Source organism: Neomonachus schauinslandi, chromosome 1 (genome assembly GCF_002201575.2).
Source record: "Neomonachus schauinslandi chromosome 1, ASM220157v2, whole genome shotgun sequence".
Classification (NCBI taxonomy): Eukaryota; Metazoa; Chordata; class Mammalia; order Carnivora; family Phocidae; genus Neomonachus; species Neomonachus schauinslandi.
The window spans coordinates 133500352-133506437 of NC_058403.1; the positions used below are offsets into that span (position 1 = coordinate 133500352).

The 6086-nt window shown below is 37.5% G+C and overlaps 1 pseudogene; it reads right to left on the minus strand.

The window, feature by feature from the left end:
* Window positions 1–4450: 4450 nt before the first annotated feature.
* On the minus strand, window positions 4451–5445 carry LOC110570672 (annotated as a pseudogene).
* Between the last annotated feature and the right edge of the window lie 641 nt (window positions 5446–6086).

The window sequence follows — 6086 nt, forward strand, 5'->3', positions numbered from 1 at the left end:
CATTTGAGAACATTGGCTTTAGAAACAGCCCACTCTGGTTTGGATTATGTTCTGCCAGTTTCAGCCTACTGATTCATTCACTTAGAAATATTTGTTGAATCCCTGCCATTTTGTATGTCTGAGAACAAAAACAAAGATCATTGCTCTTGGGAATTTACATCTTAATGGAGGGAGGTATTCAACAAATAATAAACATAAACAAATTATAAAGAATATTAAAAATTTATGAATGGTATGGAGAAAGAAGGAGAGGCATATAAGGAGGTTTGGAGTTTGGTGGGGGGGGGGACAAATTGCATTATTAAATAGGGTAGTCAAATAGATCTCATTGAGATGGTAATATTTGAGCAAAAACTCCAAGGAGTTAAAAGACATAGGAAGATATAAACAGATAAAATATCTAGAGCACAGGTCCTAAGACAGAAGTGTACCCGATATGTTTGATGAACAGCAGAGAGGCTGGAGTAGAAAGAGCAATTCAAAGAACAGGAGGAAATGAAGTCAATGAGAAAAATGGGGGTGGGGTGCAATCAGATAGGGATTTTAGCTTTTACCAGGAGTAAAAAGGAGATTCATTAGAGAATTATTTTTCTTTCCTTTTCATTATAGAAATTTTCAAGCACATATAAAAATAGTACAGTTGAGCCCATCATCCAGTTAAAATAATTATTGATATAAGACCATTCTTATTTCATCTGTATCTTCAATTCCTGATTATTTTAAAGCCGATTCAAGACATCATGTCATTTGATTTATAACTATTTAGTAATGTCTTTAAAAGAAAAGCCCTCATTGTCTTAAACATAATCATAAAGCCATTATTATACCTAAAAATAAAGATCTTGGGTTACCAAATATCCAATAAGCATTCATATTTCCCCCAATTATTTTAGAAACTCATTTTTTAATTGTTATTATTTGTGTGAATTAGAGATTATAAAGTGTTTTGAGCAAAGAGGTAACAGAAACACTCTGGTTGATGTAGTAAGAATAGCGTGCGGGGTGTCAAGAAAAGAAGCAGGCAGAGTGGTCAGAAGCTGTTGTAGTCATTTGGAAGAGAAGTAATGGTGGCTCAACTTAGAATGGTAGCTGCAGAGGTGGTGATAAATTTTTGATTGCTGAATATATTTTAAAATTAGAGCCAGTAAGTTTTCCAAAGGTATTGGATATATAGAGAGGGAGAAATCAAGGGTAAGTACAAGGTTTTTGGCGTAAGCTCGTTAATAGTGTTAACAGGTTTGGGGGAGACACAGAGTTAAATTTTGGCACATTGGTTTGAGATAGCAGTTGGACAGATTAAGACTGTACCTAAAAATCAGAGTTACCAGCTATGAGACTGGATGAAATCACCAATATATTTAGTGTAAATTGAAGAGAGAAGATAACCAAGGACACAGCCCTGGGGCATTCCAAGGTTTTGAGTAAGAGATAAAACTGGCAAAGGATACTGAGGAGCAACCAGTGAAGCAAGTGTTCTGGGAATTAAGTGGAGGAATTGCCTTACTGAGCAGGCAACCATCAACAGTGTCAAAAGCTGTTGTTATGCCAACCAAAATGAGAACTGTGATAAAGGATAAGATGAATTACTCTCTCAGGTTATTTTGTTTATTTAAAAAATATTTATTGCCTATCTACTATATTTCAGTCCCTGATTAGACACTGCAGGTAAAAATGAGAATAGGATGTAATTTCTACCTTTAGGAATCTTATATGTTATAAAACATATTATAACTTATCCACTTTATGCTCCAGGATATGAAAAAAATATTCCCCTCTAGAATTATTTGGTTAATTACTCTTCTTATTTAGAAGAAATATCAATACATTTGTGGTAAATAATAAAACCCACAGGTCAGGTTTAATTGACAAAAGATTATCTATAAGTTGTAGGCTTAAGAAGAGGAGAAAACCATGAGTATCTCTAGAAAGGACTTTGGAAGGAGAGTGATGAGGCCTAAAATGAAAATAAGTGGGTAGAGGATGAGATCATGGGCTGGAGAAAGGCCAGAAGGAGAAAGGCTGGGTGGCTCTGGTTGAAGAAAGACTTAGGACAAACACAAACATCTAAGAGAGAATTGTAAATGGGTCACTTTAAAGCTGTGGAATTGGACTGACAGAAGATGAAAAGTGGGATAGTTTGCAAAGGCACGGGACCAATTTCTCTAAAATTCATAAAAATGAATAAGGTATAGAATTGTCCTAGGCCCTAGAGTGGGAGTTCAGTTCAATTGAACAAAGACGTTAAGAGCCAGAAAGGGCTGAACTGACATCTGGGCTAAATATGTAGAGAGCTTGGCATGGAGTAAGTGTTTAGTAAATGGCAGCATTTACTGCAGCAGGATATACACCCCCTCAAAAAAGTCTGTCTACCAAGGTGTTGGTAGCAGCTGTCTCGATCATTAGGAATACGCTTGCTTGCTTTTTATATCCTTTGTGATTCTATTTTTTAAATTTTTCTGAAATAAGTCCATATTCATTTGTAATAAGAAAAACAATATTGAAAACTTTTTTGTAAGATAAATAAAAGTTAATCATACAGTTTTTATCTAGTCATTATGGAGCTAATCTGAAAGTGGGAATAAATCCACTCCTGAAATATGGCTGATGAAATCACCTCAAATGAAATTTTCTAACATGAATGAGACTCTAAAGGCCTCTGGGTTAATGATAGGACCACCACTGATGGTGTCACTGAATCAGGTATCCTGATGTTTCACTTAATTCTAAGAAAATTTGTGCATTTGTAAATATAATCACAACTTCCTCCCTCAGTGTATTCCAACAACCTTAATTTTGATTTTTTTTTTTTAAATCACATCTACATGCAGAGTAGGGTGGTTAGGGTAAGGGTATATGGAAGAATGACATTTCAAAACTGCTCTCAAGAAACTGCTAAAATGTATTATGTATAAAGGCAATACTGAAGAAATTATTCAGTTTAAAAAATTGCATTGAGCTATGTTGAGTGCTGGGAATCTAAAAGTGAATAAGACACAGGGCTATCTCCTACCAGGGGAAAAAGACATTTGAACAAATAAGTGACAATGTGACAAATGAAGCAATAGAAACACAGAAAAGCTACCTGGAAGTGCAAGGGTAAGAGTGATTAATTTTATCCAGAAGTTTGGGAAAACATTTCTGAAGTGGGAAATCTAGTTGCTGAGGAAGAAAATAGTTTGGCATCCAAAATGGAAACATTCATTCTGAATGAGTAATTGTATTTGACACTTTTTGAGAAGTGTTAGAGCGAGCAGGGTGTCAGCATGTGAGACAAATAAGTTTAACAGAGGGCAAACTCAAAGACCTTTGTGTATTATAAGAAGGGCCCTGATGTGTATACATTGGGCAGTATGGAGGGAAATGGTTACGGAGGCCATCTGGGGCCAGCATGCTGTATGAGCTAAAGAACATAAGTTTTGTATAACAAGGTGATTATCACCCATCAAAAACGTCTAAACAAAGCAATATGATATAGCTGTATACTACACAGTGGAGATGAAGAATGAGTGCAGAATTTGAGCAACTTCCAAGAGATGACAGTGTTCCACATAAAGAAAAGCGAAGACATAGGGAAATATGATTTTGTGTTATGTGACTGGGACAATCTGGGGAGCACTGGGGGATTCTGGATAGAAGATGTTCCAGAGAGCAAATAATGGAAGATTGAGAAAATCTTCAGAGTTTGAACATAGAAACTATGTAAGGAAGTAACAAAAAATCTGCAGTGACAGATTTAGTGGGATTTAAGAATTTAAAAAGACTCTTGTAACATCAATTCTTAACATTCTTAGGTTCTTTATAAAGCAGAGAGGCCAAAAAGAGTATCGGAGGGAAAAAAACAAAAGTTTGTTAGTTTTCATTGGCTTTAAATGGATGACTGCCATACAAGTTTCCTCAAAAGTTCAGCTCCAAAGATGTATTTTGGGTACGTATTATATGTCAGACACTATAAACTGTGGTGCTGGGGATGTAAATATGTGTAAGGTACTGTACTTATGAAACTTACATTCTATTTTGATTATCAGACCTATAAACAGTTACACTGATAAAATATTCTTAGTGATAAGATATATATAGAAGAACAAAATACATCCAGAACACTGTGGAATTGATTAATCCGATTAATGCAATATAGTAATCAGGTTGTAGCCATAGATTTCATCATTTTTGTGTAATTAGTTTAACTGTGATCCATGATGAAAATATACTCCTATCATCCAAACTAATATTCTTTTTTTTTTTTCGGTTTAAGACAGGGAGTACTTTATTCAAACCCAACAGAGAAATGGACAGTGTGGGTCTGTAACAAAGTGTTGTATTTTAAAACCTAGGTCAGTAATTGTGTATGAGAGTATACACTGCTACATACAGATTAACTGATCAGAGCACAACTTTCCAACGTTCAAAACAGAATAAGCTGCCCTGTAAAAGCAGCACCCTTGTGACATTTTTAACTGTAGTATTCCTTTACTACTTCTTCATCATCTCCTTCAACAGAATCCACATCAACTGCCTTCTAATCCTTCTCTAGGGCAGCCATGTCCTCCTGGGCCTCAGATGATTCTCCTTCCTCCATGCCCTCATCCGTACCAGTGAACAAAGGCACTCTTGGTCTACATCAGGTCAGACTTGTGGTCCAGGCAAGCCCAGGCCTCAGCTATGGCTGTGGTGCTGCTCAGCATGCCCACGGCTCAGTATACTTTGGCCAGGTTTCCAACAGGTACCACAGTAGGAAGCTGTAATTAATGCCAACATTGAAGCCAATGGGACACCAGTCCACAAACTGGATGGTATGTTTGGTCTTGATGGTGGCAATGGCTGCATTGACATCTTTGGGAACCATGTTGCCATGGTACAACAGGCGGTAAGCCATGTATTTACCAAGGCGAGGGTCACATTTCACCGTCTGGTTGGCTGGCTCAAAGCACGCATTGGTGATCTGTGCTACAGAAAGCTGTTCATGGTAGGCTTTCTCAGCAGAGATGACAGAAGCATATGTGGCCAGAGGGAAGTGGATATGGGGATAGGGCACCAGGTTGGTCTGGAATTCTGTCGGATCAACATTCAGTCCTCCATAAAACTTAGGGAAGCAGTGATGGAGGATACAATCTGGCTAATAAGGCAGTTAAGGTTAGTGTAGGTTGGGCATTTAGTACCAAGGTTAATACAACAGGTGTCATAGATGGCCTCGTTGTTTGCCATGAAGGCACAATCTGAGTGTTCCAGGGTGGCTTGGATAGGGAGGATGGAGTTACAGGGGCTCAGCTACAGCTGTAGAAACCTGAGGGGCAGGGTAAATGAAGAACTCCAGCTTGTACTTCTTGCTATAATCAAAGAAAGTTTCCAGGCCATAAACCCTGCTCTGAGCACATGCTTGCCAGCACCCATCTCACTGAAGGTGTTGAAGGAGTCATCTCCTCCCCCAATGGTATTGTCACTTGGCATCTGACCATCTGGCTGGATGCCATGTTTCAGGCAGTAGAGCTCCCAGCAGGCATTACCAGTCTGGACACCAGCCTGGCCAACATGGATGGAGATGCATTCATGCCTGTTGCTGCTTTGCAGCTGCTGAACAGATGGCAGAGAGGAAAAGGAGATGTTGTTGCTTCTTACAGCCCAACTCTCAAATGGTTAATGTAAGAGAAACTCCAAACTAATATTCTTACTTTACCTGTGGAGAAGATAAAATATGTGATAGGAGTGTGGCTAAAATCACATATACCTGTCTCAATTACTAGAAAAGCAATTTAAAGCAATTTCCATGTGGCTGGGGTATAATGGATAATATTAGTGCATTGATAGCCATCATTTATGGAGCACAGCTCTGTACTTTCACTTTCTCATTTAATTCTTATATAGCCCTTATATGAACTTTCTCATTTAATTCTTATATAGCCCTTATATGAAGTAAAGTGTATAATTTCACAATTGCTACGTGATGGAGGCTGGGTTTGAACCCAGGCAGTTTGTCTCTGGAATATATTTTCTTAACCTATATACTATCTTGCCTCTCAAAAGTCTTTTTTTTTTTTTTTTGGTTGTTTGTTTTTTTTAAAGTCTTAAAAGACAATATATTATAAAAGATT